General features: G+C 36.0%; 1 non-coding gene across 1 annotated transcript; it reads left to right on the forward strand.

Annotated features, from left to right (window-relative positions):
- The first annotated feature begins 1185 nt into the window (after positions 1-1185).
- Positions 1186-1266, forward strand: TRNAL-AAG (transfer RNA leucine (anticodon AAG)). The gene has a single exon. It is a non-coding gene; the product is annotated as a tRNA-Leu (tRNA).
- Positions 1267-27140: the final 25874 nt, after the last annotated feature.

Here is a 27140-nt window from a genome sequence, read left to right on the forward strand (position 1 = left end):
CCACGATTATATGAAATGTTAAAAAGGGACCAACCTTGCCATTTATTGAAACCACATGGGCATATTTGAAGTGTTTTTTAAAGTTATCATCTACTTGCCATTTTCAAATATGCCCATCCATCACACCTAATTTCATGGCCTTTTTAAGGAACAAGTGGATGATGAGTTTTTTCTTGCTCCAAATTTTAAAAGTTGTGTTTAAATTTTTTTAAATGATTAGAATATAGGGTTTATGAGTTTAATGACAAACAAAAATCGGGAAAATTGGTTATTGCCACCGACTTCCTCCTCCATAAATGGTTAGTGTCGTCGTTAGTTACCATCTAGCGATTTTTCTTTGTTGTGGTTTGTAGGTCTATGTTGTTTTAGAGGCTCTAGTATATGTAGGTGCTTCGATATCTCTTTCAGTGAGGATTATTGTTGTTTTTAGAAGCTACGATGATAATATTGTCTAATAAATCTCTTGCAATAATATTGAACTATGGTAGGTTGGCAGAAATATGGAGACAGAAATGGGTGAGGGAGGGAAAGGGGTGTTTATTTTCTTTTTTGTTATTATCAAAATTATTTAAAAAATATAAAATAAATAAATAAGGTATAAAAGTCATTTTACATGCATTAATAACAAAGCATGCAAGAAATTAAAAAGCATATGAGTAAACACGTAAATGTTTTGATAGTTGGCATCACCATACTAATTTTGGCAAAACACATGAACCATTCATATAAAATTTTCTAATGTTAATTACGTTAAAAACAATGAATATGAATATTCACCATAATAACCAAAAGTTTCCAACTCATATCATATAATAATAATAATAATAATAATGAATTTTTTTCTAAAACACCCACTTATAACAATTATGTTAGAAAATTATGGTTTTCAAAATGTGACTTCGTAAAGTAGGTTCGGAAAGTCAAACTTTTCAAACTTCATAAGAAATTTTCGGGGAAAATGTTCGAAGATAAGTATTTTCAAAAAGGATTATGATTTTCGAATATGAAATCCTTATAGTTAAATGTTCATGTGACTGGAGAAAGAATTGTAAATATTTTCAAATAATCTTTTTTTTTTTTTTTTTTTTTGAGCTGTTTTATAACAGTTTGCTTTTCCTCTAAATATTTTCAATAAAATATTTTTATTTAGTGTTAAGTTAGTGTCCTATGATTTTGCAACCAAATGTTGAGATGGCCGAGTTGGTCTAAGGCGCCAGATTAAGGTTCTGGTCCGAAAGGGCGTGGGTTCAAATCCCACTCTCAACAAAATGAATTTTTTATTTTTTCATACGTTATTTATTCTATATTTAGTAATAAATATTTCAAATATCTAATCACCAATTAATGGCAACTTTAGGTTACATAATACATATCAAGTCAAACTTTTGTTTTTTTGTGAAACTCCCCCCGTTTATTAAAATATAATATCTAATTAGAAACATAATGCAATAACGTGATACATTATTAATCAACTTTAAGAAATTTAAAATCAAATATGCACTAAAAGTCTAAATCAGTATTATCAAATTGAAATAATGACTAGCAATAGATAAACAACAATTTGTTATATTTTACTATGTCCATCTTTTTAGTTCAACTTATAAAAAACGACTTATAGTACAACTTCTTCATGTGATATTTTATGATTTTATGCATGTAAATAATGTTTATTATACATGCTCATATAATTATTGGAATGTTTGATGATATTTTATACGCAGACAACTTATTGTATATGTATATGTATATGTGGTTATATTTACCTACTTAGGTTTTTTTTCTCTCCCTAAAACGGCAAAAAAGAATTATTAAAGAAACCTGCAAGTGGCTGGACCAATGTGTTGCAGTGCGATTTAATGGGGCTTACAGCAAACACATGATAAATGTTTTGTTTTGACTTTATGTAATTTATTAATTAATACTATGGATCTATTATTTATAAGAGAAGAGAATTCCAGGTCATTTATTGGATGTTTGTAGTCACTAATATTTGTAAATAGTAAAAAAGTAGGTCTGATTTTATTTATTATGTTTCAAAATTTAATAAAAAAATAGTCGAAATCCCACAGCCATCTTTTTCGCTAATAGATTCATGTGAAAAAAATTATCCATCTGCAAAAAAGTCGCACGTCTTGTTGGGCTGAAAAAAACGTCACTCCAACATTTCGTGGGCTGTAAAAATTATCCAAATAGGTCGAGAAAATAGGTCTAATGTGGTCCACTAATTCAAAGTAAAAAAAAAAAATCTCATTTTTTACATTTTATTTTCGCATATGCTCATAAATTATTTGAATCAAAGCTTCAATAGGAAATAAAGCAAGAAACGGCGTACATTTCATATCTATTACATTTTTCTAAATACTCGACCATTTTATATGAAAAAAAAAAAAATCTCATTATAAATAAGTCAATCCAAATGCTCAATTGTCAACGAACTATTTGTTTCCTCTAAGAATCAAAAGGTTGTCTGTAGTAGCTTTGGCATTCATTTGGTCACTAAATGATTGTTCATGCTACATTAACAAATGAAGTGTTAAAGAACATGTAAGGAAATAAATGATAATATTATATCTTCATAGATGGATCTACAAAAATGTTATATCTATTTGAGAAAATACACTATTTTGGAGCTATATCCAACATCTTTTAGACACAATTTGCTATAAAAGAAAAAAAAAATACATTTTTTCATACATTAAAATGTATATTTTCTTAAAATGAATCTGAAAATTATATATTTTTCTTATATGGGATATGAGAAAATATACAAATATGATGTATGAAAATGTACATTTTCTTTGATATTTTCTTAGATGTCATCTACAAAAACCGCATACATATTTGAGAAAAATATGATTTTTTTTTCATTTATATGTTAACCAAATAACATATATAAACATAAAAAAACATGTATTTGATGTGCTAAAATATACAATTCACACATGTCATATGTGAAAACCTCATATCCAGTTAGCTCAACATCAATTAAGAATACCCAATGAATTGCAAGAATTCTCGTTATAGATTTTTTCAAACCCTCATTTCTCTTTTTGAAATTCATCAAGATCGAATCAATTGGATGCACTTTTAACACTTGTTCCATTTTTGGAATACCTTGCCCTATATCATCAGATATGCATGAGCAAACGAACTGAACCGGCTCGACTCGGATCCGACCCGGGGATCGGCTTCGACCAAAATTAAGAACCGAACCGACCCACCGGTTCTACCGGTTTCGGTTTTTAACGGGTCTTCAATTTTGGAACCGATCTTCGAGAAATAATAATGTATTTTTGGGTTATGATTTCGTTTTATGTCCGGTTCTTGTCGGTTTTAGTTTAATACATATTTGTGTGCACTAATTGTTTCATAATGTCTATAGGTTTTGTTTGTCATTTTGTAAAACTGTTGGGTTTTGTTAATTTTTTTGAATGTAATCTACATAAAAAAGCGTTTGCCGAACAATATATGAAAAACTACAATTTTGATATTATCAAAAATAAATCAATATCTCTCTTTCAAAAAACCATTACACCATCATTAACTATCTAATATTCAACATTCAAAATATACTTTCAAGTTCCCCTCCCCCCCCCCCCCCCCCCCTCCTCTAAAAAAAACAAAGTTTAATATGTGGATTCCAACATCTATGTAACATTTTGACTAATTCTCCAATCTCTTCCCCGTTAGCTTTAAGTTGTGTATAGCATCCACAATGTCTATATATAATACAAAAGAAAAGCGTTATTACTTAATAAAATGTAAAAATTACTAATAAAACGTTAAAAATAAGATGTAACAAGTATTAGTGTATCACCAATAGCGATGTCATCGTCAACTAACACATCGTGCACTTCGTCGTAGTCATATATAGGCAAGCTACTCTTTCTTAGCCAATCTTGAGTGCATATCAATGCCTCCACAATCACAACGGACAAATTAGTACGGTAGTCAGTAATTACTCGACGACCGTTAGTGAATGTGGATTCGGATGCTACGGTGGAAATTTGCATCCCCAAAATATTTATTAAGAAACAAATTAGTGTATAATACACTACATGAATTTATAAATTAAAAATGAAAATTAGAGTAAAAGAAGGTCGATACCTCTTGCCATTCGAGCAACGATCGGGAACCGCACCGTGTTATTTTTTCACCATGTGAGGATATTATATCATTTGTCAAATCCAATTAGGTCCTCGTTTAAGTATCGTTGCAATTAACTTTCTGACAAAGTCGATGGGAAACCTCCCAAGGTCATATCACTTCCAAAGAATTCATTTTTGTCATCAAAATTAACAACTTCTTCGGGAGTTTCTTGTTGAGACGATGAGGTTATGTTTGACATTTCCAAGTACGTCTTGAAAAATTTGTCCAATTTGCATTCGATTTTAATAACCTTTGCACGTGCTTTCGATTCTATCTCATCAACGGACATCTTATTATCTTTGTTCTTGACTTTAAGCATTTGGGTATAAACAATTTTCATAAACTTTGACTTGCATTGAGGATCTAAGAATGTCACAAAGAAGACATAATCACTTATATTGTCATAGTCACCCCAATATCTGTCATATTTTTCTTTCATATCCGGTACCATAAACAAAAAATCCAGGTTGGATTCATGTTTCCTAAGATGTTGCTCTATGTTTAGGATCTCCGGGTATACGTATTGAATATAGGCTTTGTTGAACACGAAACTTTTTCAGTTTTCTTCTTAAACTTCTCAAGGAACTCCATCATCTTTTTAATCATCTCAAAGTATGAATGTGATGGTATCCATTCCACACTTTTCTGAAACATTGGATTTATAAAAAAGAACAAATAAAATACATTCAAAGTTTCATGTATGTTGCTGCAACAAAAAACATATTTGGTATGCTATATTCCAAGACATGTAACTCATTCAATTTTTAACCAAATTAAATGTTTTTATAGTCTAAACTTAACTACAAAGCCTAAAATACATGTAGGAAAAAGATTCAGGCCATAACAACTTCAACTGAGTAAGTTATGCACATTTGAACAACAAAGTCATATTACGTTTAATTGTTGAAACATTAAAAAAATCTGATTTTGACACGCTTCCTTGCGGGGCTTGTAACTCATTCAATTTTTAACCAAATCAATCATTTTTATAGTCTAAACTTAACTACAAAATCTAAACCACGTGTAGGAAAAAGATTCGGGTCAAAACAACTTAAGTTAAGTGAGTTATGCACATTTGAACAACAAAGTCAGATTACGTTTAATTGCTGAAACATTAAAAAAAAAAAAAAAAAAAATCTGATTTGACATGCTTCCTTACGGGGCTTGTAACTCATTCAATATTTAAACAAATCAAGCGTTTTTATAGTCTAAAATTAACTACAAAACCTAAACTACATGTAGGAAAAGGATTCAGGTAAAAAAAACTTAAACTGAGTGAGTTATGCACATTTGAACAACAATGTCAGATTATGTTTAATTGCTGAAACATAAAAAATAAAAAAATAAATAAAAAAAAAATTATGATTTGAAACGCTTCCTTGCGGGGTTTGTAACTCATTCAGTTTTGAATCAAATCAAGCATTTTAATAGTCTAAACTTAACTGAAAATCCTAATCTACCTGTAGGAAAAAGATTCAGGTCAAAACAACTTAAATTGAGTGACTTATGCAACATTCAAATTTTGGACAGAATGCTAAAGAAGTAAATATTGGTAATGAGCTAATCTTACTTGGTCATCAAAGTCTTTTCCAATCCAATTAGCCGGATTACCATCTTCATTATTGGCATCATGAACATCCGAGTTTCGATATCTTGATGATGATAGATTTGGTAACCCATTCAAATCCTACATTGTCAATATAATACATTAATTATATAACTAAACAAATTCTTAGTTTTAACAATCTTACATTCATACTATAAACTAATCTAACAAAAATCTTGCATGTATGTCTACAAAGTAAAAAGTACATTGTTAAATGGAACTTAAAACATGAAATACAAATATATATAATCTTACTTGATCTTCATAAGCATCCCTAGGGTGGTGGCTACCGCCACCGACCGCCGTGTCGGGTGGTGGTGTGCTTGCCTTGTGAGATTGATTCGTTTGGGGTGCTAGAAACCCTAATGGGCTCAAAGGAGCTTTAATGGGCCCAATGAAGCTTAACGGACTCTAATGGATCCAATTAAACCTATATTGGCTTAATAAGATTTTAGTGGGCTTATTAGGCCCAATAAAGCCCTAATTGTCATAAAAGGCCAACAAATTGATAAATGGGCTAATATTTGGATTGGAAGACCATAATGCCAATAAAACCCTAATTTATGGAAATTGCTTGGGACGCACACGAGAATTAATTATTAAATCTTAAATAATAAGTAATAATCATTGGCAAACTAGCGTAGGGCATAATGGATTTAATGGATTAAGTCCTTAATGGGTTAAGAAAGAAACACTGAACCTTAATCATCATTTCATGTGAAAACTCTAATTTGGGATTATGGGCTTGGACTTATCGAGACCCACATTTGGGCCATTGGAATGGAATTGTGTGATTAAGCCCAATCACACCATATGACTTATTTAAAAGAATGATGGACTTAATGGATTAAGTCCTTAGAGGAATAATTCCTTAATGGGTTAAGTAGGAAACTTAACCCTAATCGGCATTTTATGTGAAACCCTAACTTCACTTGGGTTTATTGTTGGGCCTTTCTATTGGGCCTTAATGATTGGATTATTAATGGGCCGTCCAAGAATAATTATATGGGCTAAAATAATTTAATGGGCCTAGGGTAAGTCCCATGTAAGGGGTTGGGCCCAATTTGGAAATTTGGGCCATAGATGGACCATAGTTGGGTCTTAATGATTGTATTATGTTGGGCCATAAGACCACATATAGGCCTGGGCCCAATTTGGAAAATTGGGCCATATGCTGGGCTTTGATTCCTAGTTCGCTTTGGGCCTATGGTTTGGGCCTTGGACTTGAATAAAGCCAATCTTAGGGTAATGTAGTAATTATCCAAGTATGTATTTATGGTTATGTGTTGGGACCCAATTATTAATTCGGTGTTATTTTGGTGTTGACAGTTCGGGAATCTGTCATCCAGCAGCTGGGGTTGAGTATGTGGGACTTCAGCAGTGTGGGGTTGTATCTACGGGACTTCAGCAGTATGAGGTGAGTTACCTTCCAGTAGCGGTGGGTCTAAGCCCACAATGCCGGCCCACCAGTAGGAGACGTATGATAGATGATTGTCTTTGTGATACCATCTAGGTTGCTACTACCTGATATGTTATATGCTAGCATGATATGTTGTATGTGATAGTAGTAAAGTTCGGTTGTTAGGACCTAAGGGTAGTCAGACACCCTAGACACGTCTGATAGTATGTGATTATATGTTTGCATGCTGGCTTGTTATATTTTATGTGATAGAGGTAGTAGGAGGGGACCAGTCCCCAAGTTCGGTTGATAGGACCGAAGGGTAGTTCAGGCACCCCACATATGTCTGATAATATGTTATGTTATGATATATGTGATAGTAACAGTAGGGGGTGAAATAGTCCCCAAGGTTCGGTTGTTAGGACCGAAGGGTAGTCAGCACCCCAGAATGGCTTGATGCGGGTAGGTCGGCACCCCAGAATGGCCGTACCGGGTAGGTCGGGCACCCTAGAAATGTCTGGCAATATGTATGATATGTGATTGTATGGTATGTGGTATGATGGGGGAACTCACTAAGCTTCGTGCTTACGGTTTTCAGTTTTGGTTTCAGGTACTTCGTGTTTAAAGGAAAGGAGCCGGCTTGATCGCAACGCATCACACTATGGTTTTCCGCACATGAGATCTTTGGGATTACACTATGATATTGTTTTATAATAACATGTTTAATTATCTCTACTTTGGTTTTGACATGACATGAAATTACAAATGTTTTATTACACCGTTGGTTTTATAATGACGTATTTAAAAGTGAAATTTTTGGCCTGTATTTTTAGGATATTACAAGTTGGTATCAGAGCCTTGGTTTGAGGGATTCGGACATACTCTCGGGTGTGTCTGAACTCAAACTAAGGGCTTGGTATAAAAATTTTCAAAAGTAAAAGCATTTTATAAAAAGAAGTTTGAAAAGAGAAAATGACTTTGAAAAGAACAAGGTCTGCGTGCAATCAGCCGAGCTCAAGTAAGTTTTCCCCAAGATATCCGTACATGTTATGAGATGTTATGATGTGATATGCTTATGAGAACCGCATGCTAGATTAGGGCTAAGGATCTAGGAGGATGCCTTATATGCCTATTATATGTGTTTGTAGACTTGTATGCTAGTATTGATCAGTCAGTGATAGGATAGCCTGTTTAGGTTATGCCTAATTGTATGAGCCTTTGAATTGCATGTACAGATTCCTAATTAGAGGATAAAATGATTTGATTGGAATATGATGGTTATATTTTCCATTGTCTGAATACTGCTTGCTTTATGCTTTGTGGACTCTTAGTAATGTGAGTTAGCTATTTAGTGAATATGCTAAGTCACATGTGGTACAGGCTGGATAATCTCAGAGTGATAAATTTGACCCTATTGTGCAGCTCTCGTTTGATTCTAACCGTTATAGGGATGAGTCAGTTACTTGAAGGATTATCTGATCTCTGTTGCATGTGGCTATATTCATGAGGTAGCTAGTTGCCATTACTGGGAATCTTTCAGCAGCTGAGGATTGGGTGAGTTCGGGAACCTAAGGAAGCCTAGGATATGTTTCAGTGAGTTAGCAGTGAGGATGATTGAGACTTGGGGTATTAGTTTAAGGAAGTGACTTGGAGGATTCGAGAGGATTGCTGAGGAAAGTATGGATAGGTGTGGAAGGTAGTATTGGGCCCGTACTACTGAAAGCACAAGATCCATACTCAAATCAGTGAGAGTCTTGGAGAATCTAAGAAGCTTAAGGGAAGAGTTTGTGACCCGGTTTGGGGACAGGGGATGTTCCATTTGTTGCAGCTTAGCCATTGGCAAGCGAGCTAGTGAGCATGACAGGGTGTCAAACCCTGAAGGATATGATTTCCAAGAGTTGCAAATGCAGGATCGATTTGGGAGCACCCTAGAAAGAGAGGTGTGTGTCAGGTGCGTATATAAAGGGGTCTCGGGAAGAGACCCATGATTTCTGATCATCAGGTGAAGGGCCAGCAGGGCCAGAGTCAGTGCAGCATGTACAAGACAGTGTACAAGGGAGTTTGTCACTCCAAGGGGTTAGTCTACTACAGGGTAGCGGGGTTGGTCATGTTAGTAAAAGGTGATTAGTATTCCTCCAGATGTTGCGGGAATGTCATCTTTTAGTGCTACTAGATGGATGTTGGGGATACGTATCGCGTTGGAGTTATGAATGAGTTTGGATAAGTTAGAGTTTGGGTCGGTTTCTGTTGGGTTTTGTACAAACAATCCTATGTGTGCATGCAACCCTAGAATTGTATCTACGTTTTCACTATTAGATACACAACATTATGAACACTTGAAGAACCCTAAAAGGCTTCTAAGAATTTCGAAATCCTCAAGGAAAGATGAAATACATACCTCTTGTTGTTATATTGTAATAACAACTTAAATCTTGAACCTCCTTGTCTTTGAAAGCAAGTACCACAAGTGTAATACCTCTAATGGCTCACAAACACCAAGAGAAAATGGAGAGGTAATAGAGAGAGGGAAGAGGTGTGAGATTCGTCCCTAGGAACCCTAGACAAGGCATGGACGAATTCTTATGGCCTTAGGGGTCTTTATATAGGTGTAGAGATTAGGGTTTCAGTCCTTATCCTTATCTAGTTGCTTGCCCACCAAGTAACCATAAGATAAGCCTTGAAAACCCTTATCCTTATCCTTTGGACGATTTCAAGGATATCTTATCCCCTGAATTCGTCCAACCTATATCTAGGATAACCATTACCATATTTTGTAACTATCATATAATTACAATTCAACCCCTCTAGTTTAATTAATTACACTTGATCACAAAATTAATTCCTAATTAATTATTGACCAATATTAATTAAACATTTATGATTTCTCCTTTAATATATTATTCTTATAACATATTAATAAATCATAATAACCTCTTTCTCTATTATTTCTCCAGTCAAGTTGCTTTGGTGAAGGCAACCCAAAAGGACCATGCACAATCGGGTCAAGTACTTGACAAATATGGTTACGGGCTTAGACACTAATCCAACAGTCTCCCACTTGGATAAGTCTAGTAACTATAATAGTAAGTACTACCCGATTAGCAATCGTAGCTCTCAAAGACGATGTCAAACTCTGATCTTATCAGTAACCTGTCCTTTAGATAAGGGATCATATATTCCTCCATTTTATATATCGTATAGACGTGAGACATGGATTGAAATCATTCTCTCAGTCTATGTGTTGTTTCCCGATTTCCGATTTACGACGACTGACTAATTGAACAAATCAAATTAGCCCTAGCCCGGCCGAGCATTTACGTTTGTCATCACTAAATCATCGAGGGGTCCAAAGATATCGCTTTTATCCTACTTTGGATAAAAGGAACGGATAAACTTTGATACAATGCTTGCTTGTACTCACTCACCGAATCACACACAACAATATGTTTTATGACACCAAGTTACTGGTGCGTTTACATATTATCAATGTGCAACCGATTTGCAATATACAACTCACACATCTCGGTTTCAAGAATATAAGATGTTATCGTCTCACCAATCACTCATGATACAATTCATGGAGTGATCCAAGTGAGCGTGGGTTTAATCCAATGCTCAAATCTTATTCATAAGCACTCATGAACGTTGCAGCAAACATTTACTTATGTCTAATACTCTTTTAGACAATCCACACACCAATTCACGACAGTCTTCATTCATATATACTTCCAACATATGAACGACTGTGGCCTGTTCGAATAATTTGACTGTTCTAAACCAATTAAATTATTCAGGAAGTCAAAACATGCAAAGTGAAACACAAGAATAATACTAATCTCATATGGCCTCAAACCTTTGAGCATAAATAAAACACCTTTTATTTATCACCATATTGATTACTCATTATTTTTCGTTTCAGGTAATCGACTTCTTACTTGAATTATTACACTTGTCCCATGCTCCTAGCATGCACACAATGTTTACCTATGGTTCTTTCTTTGTGAAATAGATCAAATTGAACACATTTCCAATCACTCTCATTTCACAACTCTAAATCCTTTTCCATAAGTGAAAGAATATCAAATTCTTGCTACTTATAGAATATGCTAGATTCTAACATTTTATGCAATGATCCTTTCGTAATGTCACTGCACCAAAGTCACAAAGACTATTGTCAATGATATTACAAAGTCCTCTATCGGAGATTGTTACTACACAATTCATTAGATATGATGTCTCTCACTCAAATTACATTCCTTTGAGCATCCTTTTGCATAAATGTTTCTAATCTAGACATAGATTTTCAATATTCAATTCCCAATATGGAAACGTTTCCATATTTTCCATATGACAACTTATTCTTAATAGAATATTATCTATTCATAATAATGTTGATATGGTCCATCCAATATGGAAACATTTCTATATTTTCCATATGACAACTCATTATTAATGGAATCTTTTCTATTCATAATAATGTCGATATGGTCCATCCAATACCATGCTTCCAACTACTCACAAGCAACCAATCCTATTCGAACTTTGAATTATCCTTTGATAGTTGTTTAATTATTTTAGTCAAACCCGATTCTAGTCCCTTTTCCCTCTAAATGTGCTAGACATTTGGAAAACTTTAGAATGGTCAAATATTAAAGCACTTGCAATCGATCCTTTACCCGAAGCGTATGGGACACGATGCATAATGTTTTATTTGCTATGTTCTCAAAACTCGAATTGTGAAGAGGAATGCCGTAATCATAATCGAAATTTTAAGAACACACTATGTACCTTTGACTAAATTTAATAACATTTCTCAACCTAAGCCTTTAGATTTGAAATGAAGCATAATAATTCTCTCCCTTAATTATAGCAAAACAACTTTACAACCCTTACGACTTTGCAAGGTATAACTCTTGTTTTCTATAATTAATATTGCCAACTTGGAATACATGCCTTAATAATCATACAATCATAACATTTATGCTTCCACTATCATGATGATTATTATAAAACATAACACTTATGCTCCCACTAGCTTTGACATGTATTCAGAAACAACTTAACTTTCAGAAAAACAATACTTATTGAATTTCTTAAGTTCATGTTTCTAATACTTAGTGCTTTGAAAATCTTTTATCAATGCTTCTTGAACTTATACACATTTGCCTTAGATAGTTCATATGTTTGTCTAAACAATTAAGACTAATTGCCAAACCTCACAATTCAAATCATGGAAAGGGATATCGTAACCATAATCGAATTCGAGAATGCAATTTTACAATCACTATCTTCTTAAAATCTTTCTTAGTGAAAGCATTTTCTCACAATCATTTTCATGAAGGAGGAAATCTTATGACACTTAGATTTAAACGGTGTATGTGTTCATATCCATGTGAATTTGTTAAAACCAAGGTTTACGACAAATTCAAACTCATATGGATCGAACTTTCTTAATCTTGATTTCTTGACTTATGGTAGCACGGCTTCCAACCATGTCTTCCAAGTAGTTAAGCAACTCACCTTTTCCTATCAATGTACTTTCCATTGATCAAGGTCCTTGACTTTTATGCATTCAAATGAGAACTCATACGACTCACATGCATAATTAACTCAATTGGAACCGCACAGAAACAAAATAATGTCAACACGATAGGTTGTTAACCTCAACTCGTGTGCTAGTGATGATCGATAAGGTGTATTTGATTTGTTCTTGAAACCTTTCAAGACCATTAAGACTCCTACCGACTCCTTGACATATAAGATTCTATTGTCAATAGACATTTCTTGACAAACAAATATTCAAGAGTTAGTGTAGTTTTTAATCAAAACACTTCATAAATTGGTCCTAGTCGGTCTTTGTCTTATCCAAGACATCACAACTTTCCACATTTGATGAACGTTATAAACCTTTTAATACTTGTCACTCATTGTCACAATCTTAACTCTAAGACTTGTTTTAGAACGAAGTATGATTGACTTCTTGATTTAACCATTTCTTTAATTCTTGATTCCTCTTCTTAAACATACAATTGTACTAAGACTCACTTAGATGATCATTTGAGATATGGTTCTTAATCATTAAGACCTATCATAAAACATAAAAGGTACTCTCCCTTCTTCATAGAATGGAGAACCTTTTATCTTTCTGCCTACTTGATTCTTCTTATTCGTTCTGCCATTGATTTACCCCTTTTTAATCAATTCCAAATTACACTTAATCTTATCATATTTACTAAACCTTTAGTAAATCATGATGAATATCTTTGTTACTCTTATGGTGGACTTGATCAACACACAACTTTGTGTGCTCGATCTCCTAGTCCTTCACTTGACACTTTGTCAATGAATTAGTCTAATTTCCAAATATGAAATTTATCATTCATCATGCAACCAAGTTGCGTGATTCCAAATTTCTGTCCAATTGAAATTTGGGCGATGAGAAACTCTCCCTATTTGGTAAATTCTTGACACTTCCATAAATAACAATCATATCCATTCGTTGCAGAAATATGTAAACATCAATTTTCATAACAATTTCATTGCAAGGAAATAAACAAATAAATAAATAAGTCAAACAAAATTTATTTTATTTATAAAAGCAGCGGAAAACATTTGTCCTTACAATGCAAAATCCATTGAAAACTATGTAGTCGAATATTCCTAACAATTCTATCATAATTATATAAGCTCAAAATCTAATCTTCAAGTCCATGCGATTGAGATCCATTTCTTTGTGATTAGACTCATCTTGCTCTTTCATCAAGCTTCCTTTCTTTTCACCGATCCTGCAAAACATTCACAGCCATACTCTTTGACTCTCCCATCTTTGGAACCTTCAGGTGTTGGGTTTTGAGCATTCTAACACTTCCTAAGTGTACATGCAACCCTAATAACCTTGGATCTATGTTTGTCTAATTATCATGCAAAGTTGAATTCCAAGGCTATATTCCTATCTAGCATACATGGGGAACAATTTTAACTTGAATGATAGATAGAATAACTTACCTTGTTGTTGCTTATGTTCCTTGAAACCTTATGAGCCTAGCACCCAAAGTGTGATGCCTCAAATGATTCACACAACACCAAATGCTCTTGGAAAGACTTTTGAGAGAATGCACACTACTTGAAATCGGCCTAGCCCTCTTATTTCACATGTATAGCCCATTTTGGTGGAGAATATGGTTCTTATATAGTGTTGCCACATCTAGGGTTACACCATGTAAACCCTAATGTGTCATGACTCTTCATTTCCATGACCCATGGGTTTGTAACTCCCATGGAGCATCCTATGGGTGGAACCCAACTTGATAATCCATGGAGCCTCTTAGCCTACTATACAAGATATGGATGATTTACATAATCAACCCATATATTTAATTAGTTATCTTTTGATCACTTAATTAATTCTAAATTAATTCTTGATCAAACTAATCAAATAATATTATTAATATATTAGAACTTATAATATATTAATAATCTCCAAGTGTTAGTTCTCTCATTTAGTCTATCCAATTGCATGGTGCCATGCAACCCAAATGGACCATGCCGGGTCGGGTCAAGTACATACCAGAAATAGTTATGGACTTAGACACCTTATCCAACAGTCTCCCACTTGGATAAGTCTAATAACTATTACTGCAAGTATGACTTCAGGAACCGATCGACAATCGTAGCTCTTTTCAAGGTTTCTCGGAACTGAGAAGATGATGGTACGCCATTTAAAATAAGTGATCATATAATCCTCTGTTCTAGATTATCACTCGGACGAATACATGGAACAATGTCTTACTTATTGTCCAACAGTTTGTTTCCCGATTTCCGATTTGTTTGACAAAGAACTTAATTGAACACATCAACTTAGTTCTGACGGGCCCGGTACATAGGTCAAAACAAAATCATCGAGGGGCCCAGATATCAGCTTCTAATCCAAGAAGGAACAGATAAACTTTGACTCATATGTTTATTCTACCACTCATTGAATTACACACAAAAGCACAATTTATAACATCGAGTTACCAATGCGTTTTCGTACAATCGATGCATAACCAACTTGTAAGTAACAAATCATATCTCTAGGTTTGAAGACTTATATGATATTACCGTCTCACGATCACTCGAGATAGAATTCCATGAAGTGATTCCAGTGAGCGTGGGTTGAGTCCAATGCTCAGAACTTATGAGCACTCATGATTGTTGTAGCCTAGTCTAACACCTTTGACCTCTGCAACCAATCATGACAGTCTTGATTCATACCTACTTCCGACATATGACCGACTATGGAGGTTTGAATAATATGTTATACCAAACAAAATTATTCTGGAAGTCAAAACATGCAAAAGAAATATAGTAAACGATTGACAAGAGATAGCAACACTTTACTCATAAATAAAACACATTTTATTCATCATCTGATGTCAATTACACTTTACAAATTTCGAGGTTATCTAACTACTAAATCTAATATTATCCTTCAGCCCTAGGCTCCGAGCATGCTGGAGATGCTTAACCCGAGTCAATCCCTTCGTGAGGGGATCTGCTGGGTTCTCATCCGATGATACCCTCTTTGCCACGAGGAGTCCTTCTTCTATTCGATGTCTAATAAAATGGTATTTTCTGTTGATGTGCCTGGATCTCCCGTAATCCCTTGGTTCCTTGGCTAAGGCAACAACACTTTCACTATCACAGAAAATTTCCATTGGCTCTTTAATAGCTGGTACAACTCCAAGGTATCCGATGAAGTTCTTTAGCCATATAGCCTCCTTTGCTGCCTCGCTCGCTGCAATATACTCTGATTCGCAAGTTGAATTAGCCACTGTCTCTTGCTTGGAACTCTTACAAGAAATTGCTCCTCCGTGGGGGGTAAAGACCCAGCCCGACTGAGAGCGGAAATTATCCCTATTAGTCTGGAAGCTAGCATCACTATACCCTACAACTCTCAAGTCATCACTCCCACCGAGGGTAAGGACCCAGTCCTTAGTCCTTCGTAGGTACTTGAGAATATTCTTTACCGTAGTCCAGTGTACCTTGCCAGGGTTCCCCTGAAACCTGCTAACCATGCTCAGGGCAAAGGCTACATCAGGTCGAGTACACGTCATAGCATACATGATCGATCCTACAGCCGAATCATAAGGTATTCGACTCATTTCTGCTATCTCAGCCTCAGTGCTAGGGCTTTGTGTCTTACTTAATTTGGCATTACTCTGGATGGGTAACTCTCCTTTCTTGGAGTCCTGCATGCTGAATCTCTTCAGCACCTTATCCAAGTAGGTACTCTGACTAAGTCCAATTAGTCTTTTACTCTGATCTCTCAAGATCCTTATCCCTAAAATATAGGCAGCTTCACCAAGGTCCTTCATAGCGAAACACTTCCCAAGCCAGAACTTTACTTCCTGCAGGGTTGGAATGTCGTTTGCTATGAGTAGTATGTCATCCACATACAATACCAAAAAGCTAACTATACTCCCACTAGCCTTGACATACACACAAGATTCATCTTCACTCCTAGAAAAGCCAAATTCCTTGACCTTTTCATCAAAGCAAAGATTCCATCTGCGAGGTGCTTGCTTTAATCCATAGATGGATTTCTCAAGCTTACACACTCTATTAGGGTACTCGTTGCTGACAAAACCTTCTGGCTGTCTCATGTAAACATCTTCAGCCAACTTTCCATTAAGGAAAGCGGTTTTGACATCCATTTGCCAAATTTCATAGTCATGAAATGCAGCTATGGCTAACATAACTCTAATAGACTTAATCTTGGCTACTGGAGAAAAGGTCTCATCATAATCCACTCCAAGAATTTGAGAGAAGCCCTTTGCGACCAATCGAGCCTTATAAGTGTGTACATTACCATCCATGTCGGTCTTCTTCTTGAAGATCCATTTGCACCCTACTGTCTTACGACCTGGTACATTCTCAACCAAGTTCCAAACTTGATTGTCATACATGGATTATATCTTGCTATCCATAGCCTCTTTCCATTTAGCAGACTCGGGGCCTGCCATGGCTTCCTCGTAGTTGTTAGGGTCATCTTGACTTACTAGTGTCCCATCACTAATAAGTGTCTCACCTTCCGCAATAATATGGAATCCATAGTAATGCTCAGGTGCACTCCTAACTCTCGTGGAACGCCTCAGAGGTACAGATTCGTCAATTGGCTCAACAGGAGTTTCCTCCTCAAGTTGAGGGCTAGAGTTTGAAGTTCCTTCACCACTTGACTCTTGAATTTCTTCAAGATCAATTTGCCTCCCACTGTCTCCTTGGCTTATAAACTCTCTTTCTCGAAAGACTCCTCTTCTTGCTACAAAGACCACATTATCACTAGGTTTGTAGAAGAGGTAACCAAAGGATTGTTGTGGGTAGCCGATGAAAATACACCTCTCTCTTCGAGGTTCGAGCTTATCATGAGTCTCGCAACTCATGAAAGCCTCGCAACCCCAAATCTTGATATGGTCTAGTTTGGGTACTTTACCAGTCCACATCTCGTGAGGAGTTTTGGCAACTTTCTTTGTAGGGATTAGATTAAGGATATGGGAGGCAGTCTCTAAGGCATACCCCCAGAATGAGATTGGTAGCGAATCTCGACTCATCATGGAACGAACCATGTCTAACAAGGTTCGATTACGCCTCTCAGCCACACCATTCAACTGCGGTGTCCTGGGAGGTGTCAATTGTGAGACAATCCCACATTCCCTTAGATAGTCGAGGAACTCTGAACGAAGATACTCACCACCTCGATCGGATCGAAGCATCTTAATGTTCCTGCCCAATTGATTCTCGACTTCCTGTTTAAATTCCTTAAACCTTTCGAAAGTCTCTGACTTATGCTTGATTAAGTAGACATATCCATATCTAATGTAATCATCAGTAAAAGTCAAATAATAACGATTAGCATCCCTTGTGGCATGTTTGAATGGTCCACACACATCCGTGTGTACAAGGTCCAACAAACCTTCACCCCTCTCACACGAGCCTGTGAAGGGTGACTTCGTCATTTTTCCAAGTAAGCATGATTCGCAACTATCATTTGACTTTAGGTCAAACGACTCCAAGACTCCATCCTTTTGGAGTTGGCCTATGCGTTTCTTGCTTATATGTCCAAGACGACAATGCCATAATGATGTTTTATCCAAGTTATTATTATTAAGAGAATCAATACACAAAACATTATTTCCTGAGTTATCTACAACAGATACAACTTCATACACACCATCACAAGGTAATGCTTTAAAATAAAGAACATTATTAAAGAAAGCATTAATCGAACCAACTTCATTATCAAATGAAAAGGTGAAACCTTGTTTATACAATGCATGAAAGGAAATAATATTTCTTGCCATTTTTGGCGAATAACAATATTTATTCAAATCTAAATTTAACCCACTACTTAGCGATAAAGTATAAACTCCAATCTTGGTGACAGGTGTAACTTTTCTATTCCCCATGATTAAGTTTATTCTTCCTTGCTCCACATTCTCACTTCTTCTTAGTCCCTGCAAGTCACAACAAATGTGAATACCACAACCGGTATCAAGGACCCAAGATTTAGAATGGGGTGTGTTATTAGAAATGATAGTGTAAATACCTGCATGGTTGGGTTTAACTTTCCCATCCTTCACATCTTGCTGGTATTTTGGGCAGTTCTGCTTCCAATGTGATTTTTCATGGCAATAGAAGCATTCAGCCTCTTTTGGGTCAGAAGAAGGAGTGACAAAACCTTTCTTGGTTCCACTTGAAGAAGAGCCATCAAGGGTCCTAACCTTGGTACCCTTCGAAGAACTCTTTCTCTTCTTCCCTCGACTTTTCCCGATTGCCAAAACCGGAGTGGAGCTTGGAGTAGGAGTGTTAACAACCGACTTCCCCTTAAGACCTGATTCTACGGTCTTGAGAAGTCCCTGAAGTTTGCTGAGTGTGACCTCTTCCTTATTCATGTGATATGTCATGCGGAATTGATCATAGCACGATGGTAAGGAGCGCAAAATTATATCTATTGCAAGCTCCTCAGGGAAGTTCACATTAAGCTTCAACAATCGATCCACATACCTTTGCATTTTCTGCATGTGGCTCGTGACGGAATCCCCGTCCTTCATCATGGTTATTATCATGGAGCAGATGATTTCGTACCTCTCTTGTCGTGCACTTTGATGGTATCTTTCCATCAAATCTTGGTGCATTTCATAAGGGTAGAAATCCTCATAGGACTTTTGGAGTTCCGCTGTCATCGTGACCATCATGATGCATGCTACTTTCGTAGCATCCCTTTCATGTGCCTGAAAGTCAGCGATCTCCTGAGGAGTTGCAGTGGTCTCGTCAATCTCCTTAAGCTCCTTGTCAAGGACATATTCTTTGTCCTCGTAGCGGGTAATCATCCTGATGTTTCTAATCCACTCATTGAAGTTGGATCCATCAAAAGTGACATTCCCACACAAGTTCATAAGGGTAAAGGAGCCATTAGGATTAGAGCCAGAAGCAACATTGTTTGAAGACATCTGAAGGAAGAGGACAAGATTAGTTTAGATATTAAGAGAGTCCTTAATAAAACACCCAAATGTAATATTAAGGCTAGGATCCAATCACAATATATTATAACTTAGAAGAGGTATGCCGTAATCCAAGCTATAACATATTTGAAAGGTAGGTGAATGACGATTCACCAATTTCCACCACGAAAACCGAAATATTAGATATTAGGTTTTTGATTGGTTCTTAGAAATTCCTAGATTCTTTGAGATTCAATGAACTTTTCAAAGGCATGTTTCAATCTCGAGTGTGCCCTCCAAGTTTTGTGACTGGGATACCGAGGATCACAAAACGAGGTGTGAAGTAACCATGCAAATCACTTGGTACCCTTAATTTTTATCACTCAATCGATGTGCCGGTAAACCACACACGCTTCACCGATACTATAATAAACCTTAAGTCACCCTTTACCTACCTTGTTAAGTCCAAGTTAGTGTGCCGGTTAACCACACACGCTCCACCAACGACTTAGACAAAGTGTAAAGTGTAATTTCATGGATTAGCACCTTATTCACATTTTCCTAAAGTAACTAAGATTGGGAATTTAATAAAACATATAGTTACTTTATAATATTCATCATACTTTTAATGAGAATTTATAAGTCCTTGTCCTACCCGTTCGGATAACGACCCTCCACCAGTCAAGCGAGCGGTGGGTGAGAACCTTATACCCACCTTATAGACCGGCTTCGTGTATGAGGCGTACTAGCGGTAAGACGACTTTGTTCTTATACATACATATATATATATATATATATATATATATATATATATATATATATATATATATATATATATAATTATTAAATTATAATAATATAAGTATAAGGGTTGAATTTTAACTTTTAAAATTCTAAGGGTTGGAACTAAAGTTTTAATAAGACTTTACTTGTTCTAAAACTTGAGGGCAAGTTTTGTAACTTTCAAAACTTTTCATTTCTTGTAACTTATGAGTTTAATAGAGTAATAAAATGAAGACTCTTCATTTTTCTAACTCTTGTGTTCTTTTAATGGTTTTAATTCAAGTGTGACTCTTGGTTTTCCATAACTTGAGGACAAGTTATCGACTCCATTAAAACACATTATGATCAAGAATTAATCTACCACATAGGTTACAAATAATTCCTATGATCATCTAAAACATCATAAGAACAAGAACATGAAGATTCATAAATCAAAATTACACTTAAAACTTTGTAATTTTGATAACTAGTTGTTGTAAATGAATTAGCAAAGACATTACACCATCTAAAACAAGTTTTCAAGTACCAAAACAGTTTAGGGTAATGTTTCTAATCCATTTCCAGCAACTAAAGTCGAAAATCTGCACTCTGTCGACCATACTTGCTGAGTGCATTAACCTACTCGACGAGTAGGTTGAAGATACAAGTGAACTCGACGAGTCCCCCCATGGACTCGACGAGTCCAACAGTCAGACAACAAGTTTTTCGACTTTCTTCAACTTTTTAGCACAAATAACAAACAGACAAGCCTAGGCTCTGATACCATTGTTGGGTTTTGAGCATTCTAACACTTCCTAAGTGTACATGCAACCCTAATAACCTTGGATCTATGTTTGTATAATTATCATGAAAAGTTGAATTCCAAGGCTATATTCCTATCTAGCATACATGGGGAACAATTTTAACTTGAATGATAGATAGAATAACTTACCTTGTTGTTGCTTATGTTCCTTGAAACCTTATGAGCCTAGCACCCCAAGTGTGATGCCTCAAATGCTTCACACAACACCAAATGCTCTTGGAAAGACTTTTGAGAGAATGCACACTACTTGAAATCGGCCTAGCCCTCTTATTTCACATGTGTAGCCCATTTTGGTGGAGAATATGGTTCTTATATAGTGTTGACACATCTAGGGTCACACCATGTAAACCCTAATGTGTCATGACTCTTCATTTCCATGACCCATGGGTTTGTAACTCCCATGGAGCATCCATGGAGCATCCTATGGGTGGAACCCAACTTGATAATCCATGGAGCCTCTTAGCCCACTATACAAGATATGGATGATTTACATAATCAACCCATATATTTAATTAGTTATCTTTTGATCACTTAATTAATTCTAAATTAATTCTTGATCAAACTAATCAAATAATACTATTAATATATTAGAACTTATAATATATTAATAATCTCCAAGTGTTATTTCTCTCATTTAGTCTATCCAATTGCATGGTGCCATGCAACCCAAATGGACCATGCCGGGTCGGGTCAAGTACATACCAGAAATAGTTATGGACTTAGACACCTTATCCAACATCAGGATCTTGGGGCAGACTTTTATCCAACACCCTTTCTCTTGGCAGCAAACGCAGGTCACTTCTCTTAGAACGTCCTCGGAAGCATGGTCGGTTGACCTTCCCAACAAATACGCTCCATTGCTTCGCCAAATCATTTCTGATTCAGCAGCAATGAGCATGTAAGTTAGGTCAATGAGGTTATCGTCATGATCCATCATATAATACTTTCTTTTGAACTCATTATATGTTTCAGGGAGTGACTGCAGAACCCAGTTCACATCCAACTCATCGGGAAATGACACACCCAACATAATCAACCTATCGATGTGTGATTTCATTCCTAGAATGTGGGCACACACGGATTTACCATCTTCATGTTTCATTTCCAGTAGGGCCTTAGTGATATTGAACCTTTCAATTCTTCGATCTTGTGGGTTAGGGAGAACAATTGGAGGAGGTGGAGCAAGTGAAGCATGATATCTTGTTCCTCGATCGAATCGTGGAATACCATCTTCATGTGGAATGCTTGTTCCACGGGATTTGGGAAGACCATAGTTGTCGAACTTTGACACCTACAAAACGGGAGAAAACGAATTCAAGTTAGTTGATTGATTGAGTCCTTAGTAAATCACCCAAATAAGATACTAACGCTAGGACACAACACAATATTCTACAACTCGGGAGAGGGATGCCGTAACCCAAATTGCAGAACATTTGAAGGTAAGTGAATAACGATTCACTAATTTCCACCGTGAAAAAATGAAAAGGAAATTTAAGTTTTAAATCTATGAAAACTCCTAGATCCTTTGATATTCATTGAACTTTCAATGGCATTTTTAAATCTCGATATGCCCCTCTTGTTTGTGACTGGGATGCCGAGGATCACAAAGCGGGTGTGAATAACCATGCAAACTTACATGGTGCCCTCATATGTTACAGTCACCTATTCGATGTTCCGGTAAACCACACACGCTCCACCGAACTATGACAAACATTGAGTCACCCTTTGCTACCTTTTCTTAGAACCAGTTAGTGTACCGGTAAACCACACACGCTCCACTAACGTCTTCGCAAGGGCACAAAGTGTAATTTCATGGAATTGCATCAATTCACTTTTGCCTAAGTAACTAAGATTGGGAATTTGTAAAACATTTAGTTACTTTTGTACTTCATTATACTTATAATGGAAAGTTTTGTCCTATCCTACCCGTTCGGCTAACGACCCTCCACTAGTCAATAGTGCGGTGGGTAAGAGTGGATACCCATTAAATCGTCATTTTATAGGTGATTTCCTTAAACACCCCTTATAGACCAGCTTCGTGAATGAGGTCTACTAACGGTAGACTGACTTTTACTCATATATATATATATATATAATGTTATACTGTTAATGTTATATATAGTATAGGGTGTATTTACACTTTTAAAATGTTAGGTGGTCAAATATAACAATTATAGTTTTAATTGTAAACCAAAACTTTTATGGATTTATTAAACTTTTTTTAATTATACACCTTAATTAATTAATAAAACCATAAGGGTGTGATTTGAACTTTTCAAAATAATACTAGGGTTTTAGAATTTAACATTTCTAAATTAAACTTTTAATCAACTTTTAAATTCCAAAACTTGAGGGCAAGTTTTGAAACATTTCAAAACATTAGGGTTTAGAATTTAAATATGCATCAAAATTAAACTTTTAATCAAAGTTTAAATTCCAAAACTTGAGGGCAAGTTTTGAAACTTTTCAAAACAATTTAGTTTTAATTTCTCTTAATTTTTTTTTTCGAATTTATGACATGTAAATAAAAATTTTAAATATTACAACTCTTGATTTAATAATTATCTTGAATTAGACTATTAATTTAATTATTAAATCATATAAATCATGAGGGTAATTACCATTTATACATTTAAGATATCCTAATCCCTTAATTATCTCTCTTGTTTTCGAAATTATGGTTAGGATAAGGCAAAATCTATAATTACCATATATAACAATTAGAAGATAATTACAAGATATGAGATAATCCAAATCCCTAAAATTTAGGATCTTATCTTGGGGAGGAGGCTAATTTCGAAAATCAAGAGATTAAGACAAACCCTAGATTTCGAAATTTAAGGGTTTAAGGAAAGGATTTGAAGATCTTATTCAAACTCTTGCAAATTAGGGTTTGCAAACCCTAATCTCGAAAAAACTTAGCCTCCTAGGGTTTATTGGCAATAAACCCTAATATGTCAAGTTCATACAATTGAATAAACTAATTGAAAACAAGTTAACCAAAGGCTCTGATACCACTGTTGGGTTTTGTACAAACAATCCTATGTGTGCATGCAACCCTAGAATTGGATCTACGTTTTCACTATTTGATACACAACATTATGAACACTTGAAGAACCCTAAAAGGCTTCTAAGAATTTCGAAATCCTCAAGGAAAGATGAAATACATACCTCTTGTTGTTATATTGTAATAACAACTTAAATCTTGAACCTTCTTGTCTTTGAAAGCAAGTACCACAAGTGTAATACCTCTAATGGCTCACAAACACCAAGAGCAAATGGAGAGGTAATAGAGAGAGGGACGAGGTGTGAAATTCATCCCTAGGAACCCTAGACAAGGCATGGACGAATTCTTATGGCCTTAGGGGTCTTTATATAGGTGTAGAGATTAAGGTTTCAGTCCTTATCCTTATCTAGTTGCTTGCCCACCAAGTAACCATAAGATAAGCCTTGAAAACCCTTATCCTTATCCTTTGGATGATTTCAAGGATATCTTATCCCTTGAATTCGTCCAACCTATATCTAGGATAACCATTACCATATTTTGTAACTATCACATAATTACAATTCAACCCCTCTAGTTTAATTAATTACACTTGATCACAAAATTAATTCCTAATTAATTATTGACCAATATTAATTAAACATTTATGATTTCTCCTTTAATATATTATTCTTATAACATATTAATAAATCATAATAACCTCTTTCTCTATTATTTCTCTAGTCAAGTTGCTTTGGTGAAGGCAACACAAAAGGACCATGCACAATCGGGTTAAGTACTTGACAAATATGGTTACGGGCTTAGATAGTTTCCTGCTAGTGTTTGGGTTATCAAGGATCATATATGTCATCTTGCATGCCGAAAGGTCCTTAATGAACCCACAAAGGGATGCATCTTGCTGAGTGGATTTCATGCGTACCGTTATCATTCCGGATTTTTGTCGGGATCTATGCATGAGTATTATTTAGAGGATACTCGATCAGGGTTGGAGTGATTGTTCTCCAATGAAGTCAGCGTTCAGGGATTCTATCATTGTTCAGGTATGGTCGGTAATTATCTATGGATGAACTTTGGAGTTCAAGGCACTACCGTTGCTAGGACAGAGCTGGTGACATGAAAAGGGTAGTGTTAGTCGCGGGTGTTAGATGCATAAGTGGTTGGTTATCGCATGTTTAGGATAATTGTATTTTTGCATGGGTTGTGTTCGGTTAGAGTTTAGTGGTACTGCAAGATTGGAAATGAGAATGAGGATTCGTTAGCCAGAGTGAAGATTGAGACCTTCAATTGACAAAATGATAGATGGATCGAGGTGTCAGACTGGATCAAATGTCAAGAGTACTCATCGAGATTTCCGAGGATGTGATATCTCAAGGTTTAATCAGTGATTAAACGCTAGCATTGGCAGGCACAGGTTGCCATCAATGGGATATTAGAACACGAGAAGGATTGGAAATCCTTCAATTCTTGCATGCAGTGAAGACTTAGTCGAATCTAAGTGGGGGAGAGACTTTTTATAAAGTCCTCCAAATGTGAGTTATGGTTGTGCGGGGTGCAATCTCTTGGGCACCTTGTCAACCAAAAGGGTATTCTAGTTGATCCGGCCAAGATAGAGGCCGTGATGCAGTGGGAGATTCCGAGGTCTCCATCTGAGATTCAGAGTTTCCTGGGTCTAGCAGGTTACTACCGGAGATTTACATGCGACTTCTCCGAGATTGTGGTTCTTTTGGCCCGACTGACCAAGAAGTCGATGGCCTTTCGTTGAGGGCCTGAATAGCAGGTAGCCTTCAATACTCTCAGACATCAGTTGTGCGAGGCACTGATTCTCACCCTGCAAGAGGGTGTAGATGATTTCATGGTTTACTGTGACGCTTTGATCACGGGCATGGGTACGGTCATTATGTTATGACATATTATCAGACATATTATCATGACTTTACGTGATAATCAAGTCCTGAGAGTTTAGATCCATTGTTTGGAGTGATAGATCTGATTGCAAACTTTTGAATGAAAGATCAGATTGCAAGGACTCGCCGAGTCTTTGAGCCTACTCGATGAGTCGGATGGGGTTTCTCCCCGATGAGTCTCGACATGGGTGACTTGGCGAGTTGACGAGTCAATGTGAATCTTCGCGATATGATAGTAGTAGCAAGAGGAATCGACGAGCCACATAGATGCACTCGGTGAGTCGGGTCAAACGTGGACTGTTGACTCGAGTTTGATTTATGTTGATCATAGGGTTGGTCAAACATAAGTAATGGAGACCATGGAGGGGTAAATTGTTCTTTTACCCACTTCCAAAGTTAGAGAAAGAAAGAGAAACCTTTGGTTTACTTCGAGTCAAAAATCGAGTATTAATTAGAGATATTTATCCTGTATGTTAGGCGGTGGCTAGTTCGAGATTCAAGTACGAGGATAATTGCTTGCTTGCTTGCGAGGTGAGTCTTCTCACTATACTTACCTAGTGTGGTAATCTGAGTTGTGTGAGCCAGAGGGTCTTATGCACTTATATTGTGTATTGTGATATCCTACATTATTTCTCTGTGATTTATGTTGTGTATTATGCTGAGTTTACTGAGTTGGGACCGGAGGGTCCACCCGAGCTATGAGACCGGAGGGTCCCACTGAGACACATTGACCGGAGGGTCTTATCTCGAGCATAGCCATGAGAGGCTATTGAAACATGTGTGGTATTTTGGGGAACTCACTAAGCTTCGTGCTTACCGTGTTATGTGTTTTAGGTACTTTACATGATATCGGGAAGGCACCGGCTCGATTGTACACATGAGAGAAGAGTTATGTTTGGAGGATCCTGGATTTGTGATAAACAATTATGAAATAAAAATGTGTTGATAAATTATTACTTGTGATTTTGAGGAAATGTGATATGTGTTTTGAAATGAAAATTTTGTTTGAAAATT

This window comes from Lactuca saligna, chromosome 8, assembly GCF_052625555.1.
Source record: "Lactuca saligna cultivar CGN05327 chromosome 8, ASM5262555v1, whole genome shotgun sequence".
NCBI classification, from domain to species: domain Eukaryota; kingdom Viridiplantae; phylum Streptophyta; class Magnoliopsida; order Asterales; family Asteraceae; genus Lactuca; species Lactuca saligna.